This window comes from Hypanus sabinus, chromosome 18 (genome assembly GCF_030144855.1).
Source record: "Hypanus sabinus isolate sHypSab1 chromosome 18, sHypSab1.hap1, whole genome shotgun sequence".
In the NCBI taxonomy this organism is placed as follows: Eukaryota; Metazoa; Chordata; class Chondrichthyes; order Myliobatiformes; family Dasyatidae; genus Hypanus; species Hypanus sabinus.
The window spans coordinates 26,043,309-26,057,896 of record NC_082723.1 but is presented as its reverse complement, the minus strand read 5'-3'; the positions used below and the strand labels follow the sequence as shown (position 1 = coordinate 26,057,896).

The following is a 14,588-nucleotide window of genomic DNA, read 5'->3' as shown; positions in this document are numbered from 1 at the left end:
TACAAGACCATTACAGCAATTATTATGCACAACAGGGTTGAACTAAACAATGAATTAGACATCTAATTTTTTTAACTTTGTAATAAATTTCAGAACATAACTTGGAAATAAAATTGCCATTAAAATAGCACAAACATTACTTCCACATTATGATGTTTCACACCTCCACATCAACAGAACAAACACAAAACCAAAAAGTATCATTTGTCCAAGTGGATGCACACAACATCACCACAAACAGAATTAGATTCACTTACTAAATTTCAGGTGAATCTCAGAAAACAAAATATAATTAATGTGCTCTCCCACCGAAGAGGCCATATAAAAATAAAATCCATGAACCATCATTAAAGAGTTTATGCTGCCAGGATGCCCCAAAGCCAATGAAATATTTCTTACTGTAATATTAAGAAATCTAGCAGCCAATTTTTACAAAGCCCAGAAGCATAGTTAGATAAGTAAATCAGAATATCTTTTTATTGAAAGAAAAGTGTCAATCTTATAAAATGCATCAAGTTCCTTTTAGAAAAGAGGTTCCCAACCTTGTGTGGTGTCATGGACCCCACACAAGGTCCGAGGAGTCTGTGGACCCCTGGTGGGATCCCCTGCAATAGAAGGAATAGAAGGAATCATTCAATATTGTCATGCCTGATCCTCTAGCTCAATAACATGTTTCCGCTCTTTCACCATACCATGTACTGCATCAAAATATTTATTTTTCCATGTACTTAACCATCCCCAATGACTAGTCCTTCACAGCTTTCTGTGGTAGACAACTTTACAAGTTCACATTTTAGTCCTTTATATCTTGGACCAAGATCCCAGATTTTCAACATTTCAGCCAGTGAACCATTCCTTCCACATTTGGTGGATCATGCCCCATCAGAAAGTTGAATGTCAAAGTCATATCATTCATCTAAACCAGCAGTCACCAACCTTTCTATGCCATGGTCTAATACCATTAAGCAAGGGGTCTATGGACCTCAGGCTGTGAGTTCCTCATCTAAACTGTAGTGAATACAGGTCTGGAAAAACCAATCTCTCTTCAGACAATAATCCTAACATGCCAGGAATCAATCTGTTAAGCCTTCAATGCATTCCTTCTGTAACTAGAAGACACTTTCTCTGTTAGATCAGAATTCAAGCAATGCTCTAGATATGATCGAACCAAGTTCCTGTATAATTGTGGGAAGATATTCCTCCTCCAATACTTAAAACAACTGATAGTGAAGGTCATAACGTCCTTTGATTACTTAACTGTTTGCTGCACCTGCATATCTCCTTTCAATGACTGGTACCCAAGGATGCATAAATCCTGAAGCACCTCAACATCTCCCAAACTAAACTATTTAATAGCCTGCCTTTGTTTTTCCATCAAAATGAACCTTACATTTATCTCTATTACACTGCATTTACCATGGATTAGTCTACTCAGCTATTCAACACTTTTAAAAGCACTTTATATCCTTGAAACTCAGTCCTGCCCAGTTCTGTGTCATTGCCAGTCTTAGAAATATTACATTCAATTTCTTGAACGAAAGCAATGGGATTCAAGCATTAATCCCTGAAGTACCCAATGACTCACTGCCTGCCACTCAGAGAAACAATTATTTATCCTTACTGTTCCCAAGCAGCCAACTAAATCTTAATCATTAATTTCACATAATAAACTCTTACATCAGACTATATCATAGGCTTTCTGAATATCCGAATACACCATACCCACTGGTATTTGTTACATTCTCAAGAAACCAGAACTTCAGCAGATTTCTCCAGCCCGTTCCCTTCATAACTCAACATGCTCTAACCTCATTCCAGAATTTATATGACAAAAAATGTATCCATCATTTCCATGACTACTTTTTAGTCCTGATCTGTTTTGTTTCTTTAAAAACACAAATTGCTTTACTATTTTTATTGTTCCATGTTACAGACAGTCCCCGAGTTATGAACATCCGACGTACAAACAACTCGTACTTACGAACCGAGCAAGGAGAACACCGTCCGCCATTTCAAGTTGTTGCCGTTGACACTGTGTTGACTGTGTAACTTTATATTTGGTTTAAATTTTTCTTAGCAAGATTCACCCTGACCCCTCCCTTTTCCAGTCAGCACAGCCCCCACTTGCCCCATTTAAACTGTCTCAGTGCGGTAGACTTTAGGATGCGGGGGGGATTCAGTGCAGTGGACTTTAGGTCCCAGCAGAGCTCAGGACCCGCCACCTGCACTGTTCTGTTCCATTCCGTTGACAGAAAATGATTACGATGGAAAATAAAGCGGAAATAACAAAGCAATCAGAAAGAGATGAAACACCATCGGTAATTGGAAAAGCGTTAGGCTACAGTTGGTCAACGATCGGAACAATTTTAAAGGATAAAATAAGAATAATGAAGCACGTCAAAGGCCCTGCCCCGATGAAAGCTACGATTATTACTAAGCAACGCAGTGGCTTAATTTTTGAAATACAGAAGATTAAGTGTTCTATATGCATAGGAAGGTAAAATATATGGTGGCATGCAAACGTTTGGGCACCCTGGTCAAAATTTCTGTTACTGTGAATAGCTAAGCGAGTAAAAGATTACCTGATTTCCAAAAGGCATAAAATTAAAGATGACACGTTTCTTTAGTATTTTAAAGCAAGATTACCTTTTTTTTTATTTCCATCTGTTACAGTTCCAAAATAACAAAAAAGGAAAAGGGCCCAAAGCAAAAGTTTGGGCACTCTGCATGGTCAGAACTTAGTAACACCCCCTTTCGCAAGTATCACAGCTTGTAAACGCTTTCTGTAGCCAGCTAAGAGTCTTTCAATTCTTGTTTGGGGGATTTTCACCCATTCATCCTTGTAAAAGGCTTCTAGTTCTGTGAAGTTCTTGGGCCGTCTTGCATGCACTGCTCTTGAGGTCTATCCACAGATTTTCAATGGTGTTTAGGTCGGGGGACTGTGAGGGCCATGGCAAGACCCTCAGCTTGCACCTCTTGAGGTAGTCCGTTGTGGATTTTGAGGTGTGTTTAGGATCATTATCCTGTTGTAGAAGCCATCCTCTTTTCACCTTCAGCTTTTTTTTCCCCCCACAGACGGTATGATGTTTGCTCCCAGAATTTGCTGTATTGAATTAAATTCATTCTTCCCTCTACCAGTGAAACGCTCCCTACGCCACTGGCTGCAACACAAGCCCAAAGTATGATCGATCCACCCCCGTGCTTAATAGTTGGAGAGGTCTTCTTGTCATGAAATTCTGTACCCTTTTTTCTCCCAGCATATCTTTCCTCATTGCAGCCAAAAAGTTCTATTTTAACTTCATCAGTCCACAGGACTTGTTTCCAAAATGCATCAGGTTTGTTTAGATATTCCTTTGCAAATTTTGATGCTGAACTTTGTATTGAGGACATGGGAAAGGTTTCCTTCTGATGACTCTTCCATGAAGGTCATATTTGTGCAGGTGTCACTGCACAGTAGAACAGTGCACCACCACTCCAGAGTCTGCTAAATCTTCCTGAAGGTCTTTTGCAGTCAAACAGGGGTTTTGATTTGCCACTCTAGCAACCCTACGAGTAGCTCTCTCGAAAAGTTTTCTTGGTCTTCCAGACCTTAACTTGACCTTCACCATTCCTGTTAACTGACATTTCTTAATTACATTATGAACTGAGGAAATGGCTACCTGAAAACTCTTTGCTATCTTCTTATAGCCTTCTCCTGCTTTGTGGGCATCATTTATTTTAATTTTCAGAGTGCTAGGCAGCTGCTCAGAGGAGCCCATGGCTGCTGATTGATGGGACAAGGTTGGAGGAGTCAGGGTATTTATAAAGCTTTCAAATTTGCATCACCTGGCTTTTCCTAACAATGACTGTGAACAAGTCCTAGCCCTAACAAGCTAATTAAGGTCTGAGACCTTGGTAAAAGTTATCTGAGAGCTCAAATCTCTTGGGGTGCCCAAACTTTTGCATGCTGCTCCTTTTCTTTATTCCACTCTAAAATTGTACAAAACAAAAATAATACACTAATCATGCTTAAAATGTTGATAAGAATGTTTCATCTTTAACTTTATGACCTTTGGAGATCAGTTCATCTTCTACTCACATAACTATTCACAGTAACAGAAATTTTGACCGGGGTGCCCAAACGTTTGCATGCCACTATATACTACAACAAACATCTGACTATCTGACGCTAAATAATACTGGATGTACCCGTTCCCACTTATGTACAAATCCAACTTAAAGACGGACTCAGGAATGGAACTCGTTCGTAACCAGGGGACTGCCTGTTAATACTGTTTATGTCTGTAAGGAACCTATATGTTTTCACCCAAACCTTTTTCATCTTTACATAGTTGCAGGAACTTTTGCTTGTCACATGGAAGGAAATTAGAGCACCTACAGTTGTAACATGAACATACAAACTCCTTACAGACAACAGTGGGAATTGAACTCTAATCATTGATGTTATAAAGCATAATGCAAACAGCAATACCACCAAGCTGTGACTTTGACTTTAATCATGACTGATTAGGGTGGGGGTATCCAGAACTAGAGGGCACAGTCTCAAAACTGAGGGGGCAACCTTTTAGGACAAAGGTAATGAGAAATTGTCTTAGCCAGAGAGTAGTAAATCTGTGGAATGCTTTGCCACAGACCGCACTGGAGGTAAACTCTACTTAAGGCTGAGGTTGGTCGTTTGCTAATCAGTCAGGCATAAGGATATAGTGAGAAAGGGTTGAGTGGGATCTGGGATCAGCCATGATGGAATGATGAGACAGAATCAAAGGGCTAAAGCCTAATTCTGCTCTTATGGACTTGCATGCCAACACTAGAACCAAAGTATCTAAGCATCAAGTTGCAATTTTAAGATAATAGTTGCCTATGCACACATTCAAAGGCTAAGTTACAAGTCATTGTCAACTTTCACAAGTTTTAGGTTCTAGTTAAGGATCAATAATAAAATATAACAGTTAAGCCAATATTATGTGGCATTTAATTACCACACTAAAAATTTCAGCAGACATTGTACTCAAAAGACAGCCTGAATTTTTACTGAGAATATCCCATGCCTTTTGAGAAGTGCTTGCTGGAGTAGAAATCAATCAACAGTAGGCTGACAAGGCTCAGGCTGAAAGAAAAGCAAGTGAATACAAATGATAGTGACATTGAAGACTGCAATCCAGTGCTACATTCTAACTCCACACCACAGGTTGAAGCTGTACCAGAGCTGTGTTCTATCCACATTCTTGCACGGGTTAGAATGCTGGAGCATGACTCAGAATGACCTTGCCAAACTGTCATCATTCCACACCATGGGCAGGGTCTTTGATTATGCTAACTGCTTTACTGAGGCAGCAAGAAGTGCATTGAGTGAAGGCTGGTTTCCATGATATTCTGAACTGTTTATGCTTGCATTCACAAGCAGACAGTTGCCATATCAAGTTGTGATGCAGCCAGATAGGATACTTTCTATAGTGCATTGGGGGGGGGGGGGGGGGAGGGAAATCAGTGACAGTCAGCTGGGACATGCCAAATTTCTATAATCTTTTGAGGAAGTAGGACTGGTGTTTTCTTGGCTGTGACATCAATGTGGTTGGTATGTTCACTTTAAGGAACTTGAAACTCTCAACACTCTGGACTGCCACTGACATAGACAGAAGTATGTACACCACCCCCTTTTGCAAGATCAATGACCGGCTCTTATGTTGACATTGACGTAAAGGTTGTTGACATGACACCACATCACTAGGCACCATCTTCTTTTAACTCATTGAGATATGGCCCACCATCATGGTACTATCTGAAAATTTGGCAATGGAGATAGAGCAGAACCTGGCCACACAGGCATAAGCATACAAGAAATAGCACACAATGAAGCAACTTAAAAGACCAACAGTTTATTCCCCTTCATAGATGCTGCCTGACTTGTCAAGTTTCTCCAGCATTTTTTGTGTGTTCCTCAAGATCCCCAGCATCTGTAGAATTGAGTCTAATGTAGGCAACTTCACTGTGTCCAAATGGATCAGAGATGTGCGTAGGGCAAAAGGAGATGATCAAGTCAATTGTCATTTCGACCATAAACTGCTGGTACAGTACACAGTAAAAACAAAACAACATTCCTCCAGGACCCTGGTACTACATGAAACACAAAACCACACTAGACTATGTGAGACAGCACAAGGCTACACTAGACTACATAAAACAAAAACTGCACTAGACTAGACACCTGCACAGGTGTAGGCAGAACAATAATTAATAAACAAGACAATAGGCACAGTAGAGGACAAATTACAATATAATGAATAAGCGATGTAGATGTTAGTCTAGACTGAGTATTGAGGTGTCTGATGGCTTGGGGGAAGAAACTGTTGCACAGTCTGGTCGTGACAGTGATCCGAGACAGTACAATTCCCACACCAGGCAGTGATGCAGCTGCTCAGGATGCTCTTGATACCTCCTCTATAAAATGTGAGGATTGGGTTGGGGGGGGGGGTGGGAGATGGACTTCTCTCAGCCTTCGCAGAAAGTAGAGACGCTGCTGGGCTTTCTTGGCTATGCAACTGGTGTTGAGGGACCAGGTGACGATTCTCCGCCAGGTGAGCACCAAGAAATTTGGTGCTCTTAACAATCTCAATGGAGGAGCCGTCAATGTTCAGCAGAGAGTGGTCGCTCCATGCTCTCCTGAAGTCAACAACCATCACTTGTTTTGTTCACATTCAGAGACAGGTTGTTGGCTCTGCACCAGTCTATTAGCCGCTGCACCTCCTCTCTGTATGCTGACTTGTCGTTCTTGCTGATGAGACCCACCATGGTCGTGTCATCGACGAATTTGATGACGTGATTCAAGCTATGTATTGCTGCACAGTTGTGGGTTAGCAAAGTGAACAGCAGTGGACTGAGCACACAGTCCCGAGGGGCCCCCATGCTCAGATCATGTCTGTCTTAGACCTACTCCAGTGGTAGGCAAATTGCAGGTGGTCAAGGTTGTCTGCTGGGCTGGAATTGTTGCATGCTGTGTGAGCAGCATCGAAGTGTTTCATGATGGCAGATGCCAGAGATACTGGGCAGTAGTCATTAAGGCATATTAACTTATTTATCTTTGGTAACAGGATGACAGATGACCTGCACAGGATGTGCAGATATGGCCACTGACTGCAATCTATTGTTTCCATATGGATTACCAGTCATCTCAAGAGTAATAGCGGAAGCAAATCATGCTCAGTTCTGAGGGACTACCAAAGACAAATTAATGAAGTATTTAAAAAAAAACTATTTGATTCTTAACCAAGCAAAATGCTCTTGGGCATCCACTGATTTTGGAAATCTTCAAACAGCCTGGTGGCCATCATGGTTCAAGCTTATCTGACTCTGACCATTTCCTTTTATTTATGGTCCTACACCTAGGCTTGTAGAAAGCAAATTGCTTCAGGTACAGGCAAACATTCAAGCATTTGTCAGACTTTATTTACTTTAATTCTGCAATAATTAAAAGGATTGTTTTTTTAAAAAATGTAACCAAAAAGTTGCATGACAGTTGCAGTACATAGTCTTTATTCTCCTCATCTGCAACTACCTTTCTCATCGTCTTTTATTCATCTTTATAGCTTATTATTTGCCAAGTTACTGCTTCTTCTTAGTTAAACTGCTCCTTCTAACTGAGGTGGAAATAGACCAGAAATGTTGGGAATCCTCCTTGTGGAAATGTTTTAGTTTGAAGTCCTTTTTCAGAAACCAGCTTGATACTTTAACAGCTTCTTCCCCTCAAGCATCAAATTTCTGAATACTCAAAACTACCTCCATTTCTTTACACATACAGACCACGCCCCTCTTGTACCATTCCTGTACAATACCTGTACCATTCTAAGCTCAAATTTTTGACACTTTGACTTGTTTCCTTGAACAAGAGTAAAGTGATCAATTGAACTGTTTTGCTAATACTCGGATGAGTGGTATGTTATAAATTAAGAGACTTGAGTAAAATTCATCTTGCTTGAATTGTTTGACAAGTGGGCAACTCCAAAAGGATCTGTTAAAGGGTACACTGCTTGGAAAATTAGTAACCAAGTGACATTTCTAACTAAATCGGATTAATATCTATTCCATTTTTAGATATACTGCACCAACAGTCACTGTCCATTGATAAGAAATGGGCTTTGTGCTATAAGGACAAGACTGGGGAAATCTTTCATAAGGATATTAAACCAGCAACTAAGTGACTGGGTAGCCTGCAACCTGATGGCATCAAAAGTGATTTCTCAAACTTCCGGTACTGCCCCCCCCCCCCCAAACTCACCAGTCCCATCCACTTCTCTTTCTCACTTTATTCCCTTGCCAGCCTATTGCCTCCCTCTTATGCTCCTCCCCCTTCTTTCTTCCATGGCCTTCTATGCTCTATCAGACCCCCTCCATTTCTCCAGCCCTGCACCTCTTTCAACTTCCTAGCTCTTTACTTCATCCTCCCACCTTCAAGTTTCATCTATTACCTTGTGTTTCTCTTCCCCCCCTCACCTTTTAAATTTAGTCCTCAGCTATTTCTCCCCCTCCAGTCTTGAAGGACCTCAGCCCAAAACACTGACTGTACACTTTTCCACAGAAGCCACCTGGCCTGCTGAATTCCTCCAGCATTTGGTGTGCAGAACTCAGTGACCATCTTAAGCAGCCTAGCTGTCACTCTACTACCTCAATTCATTGCCCTTCATGTATTCAGGTTGCCTTTTGCTCTTGAAGGACAGTATTTAATTGATACTTGCTATTTATTTTGCAATCTTTTCCATGGGTCAACTAATTTTTGTGAACATATTATTTCTTGGCGCTCTACCCAACCTGAAGCTCCTACTTGACACAGACAGATTATTTTCCTCTTATTTTAGAGATTTAATTGACATACCAGAAAGTTTACACTTCCTGGGAAGCACTGACCTACAGTGACAATACCCCTGAAGCAAGGTTAGCCAAGCTTGGCTGGTGGTCTGCCAAGTAGAGACATCACTTGCTTTTGGACACTGTAAAATTGAGGTACAAGTCATTGTCAACTCTTTCACTGAAGCCTCTGAGGATGGATTGAACATTCAACAACTGTGCAATGAAGATCTTTCTACTAACCTACCAATAACCCTATCAATCAGATTCCTTCCCACATTCCTGGACCACTAACACTGTCTGGGCTGTCAACATCTCCGACGATCTACCCTGGGTCCAACATATTCACAAAAAAGACAGCACATCAGTTGCTATATTTCATTACAATGAGTCTAGCAAATTTCCAAATGTACCGTAGAGAGCATTTTAACTGATAGCACCATTCTTTAGTATGGAGGGGCCACTAAACAGGATCAGAAAAAGCCTCAAGGGTTGAAAACTCAGCCATCATGGGCATCAGTCCTCGATCTTGAGAAGGTATCTTCAAAAGGCATTGTCTCGAAAAGCTGGCATCCATCATTAAGAACCCCCATCACCCTGGACATTGCCTTCTTCTCACTGCTACCATCTGTGAGGTGGTACATGAGCCTAAAGCCACACATTCAAGTACTCCAAGAGGAGGCTCACAAGGGGGAAAAAAAAATCAACAACAACATGGACGCAAATAAGCACATAATAGCAAAAAGTAGTGGTAAGTTAGAGGATTGGAATGTTTAAAAACCAAAAGGCTACTTACAAACCAATAAGGAAGGAAAATTAAATTGGAGGGTAAGTTAGTCAATAATATCAAAGAAGATACCTAAAGGAGATTGAGAATTGAGGTGAACGTGAAGGCAAGAGCCACTGCTTGCCACTTGATTGCCAGTGGGATCACTCTGAACCAGAGGGGAGACTGCCCTTTGATCATTAGTGGGATCACTCTGGTGCCAGAGAGAGAGACCCTGCTGCTGTGCCCAGAGAATGTTACCCAGATTTTCTGCATTTTGGAGATAGACTCAGGCAAGGGAATTTTCTCAGTCTTAGTTTTTTCAAAATATATAAATATTCTGTGTTTTTTGCCTCATCTTTATGTGCAAGGTAGGGTGATTTAGGGGTTGATAGTTGTGTTGCTGTTCTTTTTCTTGGTTGTATACTTTAATAATAAATGAACCTTTGAAAAGCTTTGAGGTAAGTGGATATAGAACTGAAGGGTAGTAATGGGGACAAGGAAACAGCAGATGAACTTAGTATTTTGCACCATTCTTTACCATAGAAGACATTAAGTTTGCCAGAAATCAGAGCATCGGGGGCAGAAGTGAGTGCAGTTGCCATTACTAAGGAGGAGCTTGCAAAACTGAAAGGACTGAAGGTAAAGTCACCTGGACTAGATGGATTACACTCCAGGGTTCTGAGAGATATAGCTGAAGAGACCTGAGACATTAGCAATAATATTTTCAAAAATCACTAGATTCTGGAATGGTTCCAGAGGACCGGAAAATTGCAGCTATCACTTCACTTTGAGGAAGGCAGAAGTTGTTACAGGCCAGTTAGCCTGACAGTGGTTGGGAAGATAAAGTCCATTTTTAAGGATGAGGTTTCAGGATACTTGGGAGGTACATAATAGACAGAAGTCAGCATTGTTTTCTTAAGAGGAAATCTTGCCTAACAAACCTGTTGGAATTCAGAGGAACTGACAGACAGGATAGACAAAGGAGAGCCCATTGATGTTGTTTATTCAGATACTTAGAGGGCTTGACAATGTGCTGTATATAAGACTACTTAACAAGATAAGATCCTATGGTATTATGGGAAAGATACTAGCATAGATAGAAAATTGGCTGACTGACAGGAGGCAAAGAGTGGGAATAAAAGGGGCCCTTTCTGGTTGGCTGTTGGTGATTAGTAATGTGCCACAATGGTTGGAGTTGGGACAGCTTCTTTTCATGTTACATGTCAATTAATTGGATTTCAGAATTGATTGGCTTTGTGGGCAAGTTTACAGACAATACAAAGATAGGTGGGCAGGCAGGTAGTGTTGAGGAAGCAGAGAGTCTGCAGAAGGACTTAGATTGGGAGATAGGAGACAGAATATAGTGTAGGGAAGTGTATAGTTGTATACGTGCTTTGGTAGAAGGAATAAAGGCATAGACAATTTTCTAATGGGGAGTGAATTAAGAAAACTGTGGTGCAAAGGAACTTTGGATTCCTTATGCAATATTGCCTAAAGGTTAACTGGAAGTCTAACCTGATTCAACACCAACACAACTTGGTGTCCCATTTTCAGCTTGTCTGACAAATCCACCAGCATACTGTAGCCCACAGTAGGTTGACGAGAGTTCTGAATCCTGCACCGTTATCAGTCCAGCCTGGGACACTATTCCTCACATGGAAGTGGGGGAAGGTCCCATTCTTCTACTTAAAGATTTGATAACAGAACAAGATGAAAGTGACTACACCAATATCTGCAGGGAATTACATTTGTGGATTTAGTAAAAGGACAAAAAGACACTGAACTATAGGCAAGCTTTTAAAACTATTAAGACCAACACATTCAGCGAAACATTCAAGTTACAGATAAGTGGCTTTACAGACACAGGCCTTCTATATACTGCACTCCTCCAATATTTCCATGGCACTGGTGAACCCTGAGAGAGCGAGAGCTCCATGCATGCTATATTTATATGCTGGCAAATGGATTTTTTGGAACTGGAATCCAGTACCATTGTGGCCAGAAACAGCCAATAAAAGAACTGCAGTGTTCTTCAAAAGGGTCAACATTGTGGCAGTGGGCTTTGACCAGCAGATAGTGTTAATCTTTCACACTGGTTGAAAACATTTTGAAAAAGCATTTAAAAACCCAATTCAGTTGTACCAGAGTAAAATGCAAGGCACAAGGATGAACCATAAATGAAGTAGAACACCCACGATTTTTTTTTAAAAAAGGTGATCAGATGGTTCTTTCAAAACAAAAGAAATTTGGAGAGAGAAACGGCACCAATGGTTTAGTGACTCTGACCAGCTGGAAAATATTGGAGTGGATCTTTCAGTAGCAGAATGTTCAGGAGATTTTGAAAAAGGGAACATACAAATAGTTCTAAAAGATGTGTTTCTCCAGCTACCAGGAAATTTAACTGTCAACTCTCAGATCGAAAACAAGGACTCTTGTTCATGCAGCAAACACTAAGCCACTACAATAGCAACCTACAGAGAACTGAACCCAAATAGAAAACATGATGATTTCACCCATACCAAATTGCAAATGCAATCCTGAACTACATCCCAATTGCAATGCCAGTGACATTAAAAATCCTAAAATGACAATTCCAGTCTCAATCCAATATTTCAATCACTGTCCAAGTACACATGTACAAAGTGTGGCATGAATGAATTAAGACAAGTCATGAAATCTACTATAGAACAAGGGTGAACTCAATTTCAAGTTACACATAACAAATGACAGAAGGTTCTTAACTGAAAATTTAATCTGATGAGATTTGAAAAAAAAATGCAAAGGAAATACATCATCAAAATTGAGTAATGTAATATCAGTCTAGTAAAATATCAAGAATGGGATAGGTCCAGAGAATGCCTTCAGGTAAGGAAAAGTCTGGCTGGACATTAGCTGTATTATCACAGTTAAATGTGAGCATGCTAGGTTAGGGGACAAATCTGAGTTTAAACTAACATGTAGTCAGCTTGAGAATCGCATTCAGTTAACTGAACAAATGGAAAAGGAAATGGAAACCTGTGATAAACAACAACAGTAAAAAGTCTAAAGAGCAAATCCTTGCATGAACTGAACAAGTGAAAAAATAAGTGTAACTGAAGCAAAGTGTATTGTACAGAGCTTTGAAGTAAACTGAAGTCATATCAGGAAGTTCAGCAGGGGCCTCAAATGGACAAAATTACTTCCATTAGGGGGAGTAGAGCTACAAATAATGGGAACCCTATAACCAAATGACGACAATCATGTTAAATTTTACAAGGATTACTGATGCTAATTTCTACATGATTGTTAGAAAGATTAGACCATATACTTGCTGCACTGACCCTGCCGCTACCACCACACTTAAGAATTTAGTCTTTTCGATGCTGTTAGAAAAGCTTACACATCACTTAAAACTGGAGTTTTAACAGATACCTTCAAAATTGAGACTGGCAAATCCCAATTTTAAAAGCCAAATCTTGGTGAGCTACTAATGACAAAATCTCCTCATCCTGGCCAACACTCTGGAGAAATAATTTTCAACCAATTCTACTTTCTGAATGAGAACAAGACTGTAGAAGTTTGTCAGGTTTCAGAACAAATCATGGCATGGAGAAGGCACTTAGCAAAATTGTCAGTGACCTTCGGTTCAGCATTGATGCCAACAGGGTCTTGGTTCTAATTCTGAGATCAAGTGCTGCCTTTGACACAATTGACCATATTCTCCTTGGTCACATTGAGAACTGGATTGGCCCCTCTGGTAGTGTCCTTAATTGGTTTTGTTCAATCTCAGGCATTTTTCTTAAAGATCTGATGTACATTTTGGTGCTGCTAAGGGAAGCCGTTTTAGTCTCCTACTCTTATACATGCTGAGAGTGGCCAGTGAGTGAGTGGGCCAGTGAAGGAGTGGGCCAGTGAAGGAGTGGAGCTTTGAGGCTTTGGCTCGAAGGGCTTTGGCAGTTGGATTGTGCAATCAAGTCAATCAAGATTTGAATAGCTCAGACTCAGCAGAAAGCTGCTGATTGGGCAATCAAAAACTGAAAAGCTCAAACACATAAAAAGGGAGGCAGCTCAAGCAGAGCAGCCAGTGGGTGAGTGGAGCTTTAAGGCTTTGGCTCGAAGAGGCAAAGGACAAGCTTGCTCACAGTGAGGCAAGGCTGGGTAAGTTTCTTAATTAACTTAATTTCATAGTTGGTAATGGAGGCAGTAGATAGGGCAGTCCAGTGCTCCAATTGTAGGATGTGGGAAATCAGGGATAGCACAATTATCTTTGAAGACTACACCTGAAAAAGCTGCAGCTCCTGTCAAACTGAGTTAGGGAACTGGCATGAACTTTGGATCATTCCGGAGGCAGAGGCTATAACAGGTGTTTCAGGAGACAGTCACCCCGAAAAGTCAGGAGACAGGTAACTGGGTGACTGTCAGGAGAGGGAAGGGGAATAGACAGAAAGAGCAGAGCACCCCTGTGGTCATTCCAATCAACCATAAGTATACAGTTTTGGATACTGTTGGTGGCAACGACCTACCAGGGACAAGTTGTAGTGGTCGCGTCTCTGGCATCAAGACTGGACCCTCAGCTCAGAAAGGAAGGAGGGAAAAGAGAAGAGCAGTAGTGATAGGGGATTCAACAGTTAGGGAGACAGTTAAGTGGGAGATCGAGAATCCCAGATGGTCTGTTGCCTCCCTGGTACCAGGGTCCACAATATCTCAGATCAAATTCTCAGTATTCTCAGGAAAGAGGGTGAGCAGCCAGATGTCGTGGTCCACGTGGGGACCAATGACAAAGATACGAGTAAGGATGAGGTCCCGAAGAAGGAATACAGGGAGTTAGGAAAGTTAAAAAGCAGGACCTCAAGGGTGGTAATTTCGGGATTGCTGCCTGTGCCAGGAGACAGAGGGTAGGAACAGAAAGTTATGGCAGATGAATGCGTGGCTGAAGAGTTGGTACAGGGGGCAGGGGTTCAGATTTCTGGATCATTGGGCTCTCTTCTGGGGAAGGTCTGAC

At 41.1% G+C, this 14,588-nt stretch overlaps 1 protein-coding gene across 2 annotated transcripts in view; it reads right to left on the bottom strand.

The window, feature by feature from the left end:
- The window catches only part of scai (suppressor of cancer cell invasion), a 156,950-nt gene that overhangs the window by 88,253 nt on the left and 54,109 nt on the right, over nt 1-14,588 (bottom strand). The gene's annotated exons all lie outside the window — the stretch shown is intronic.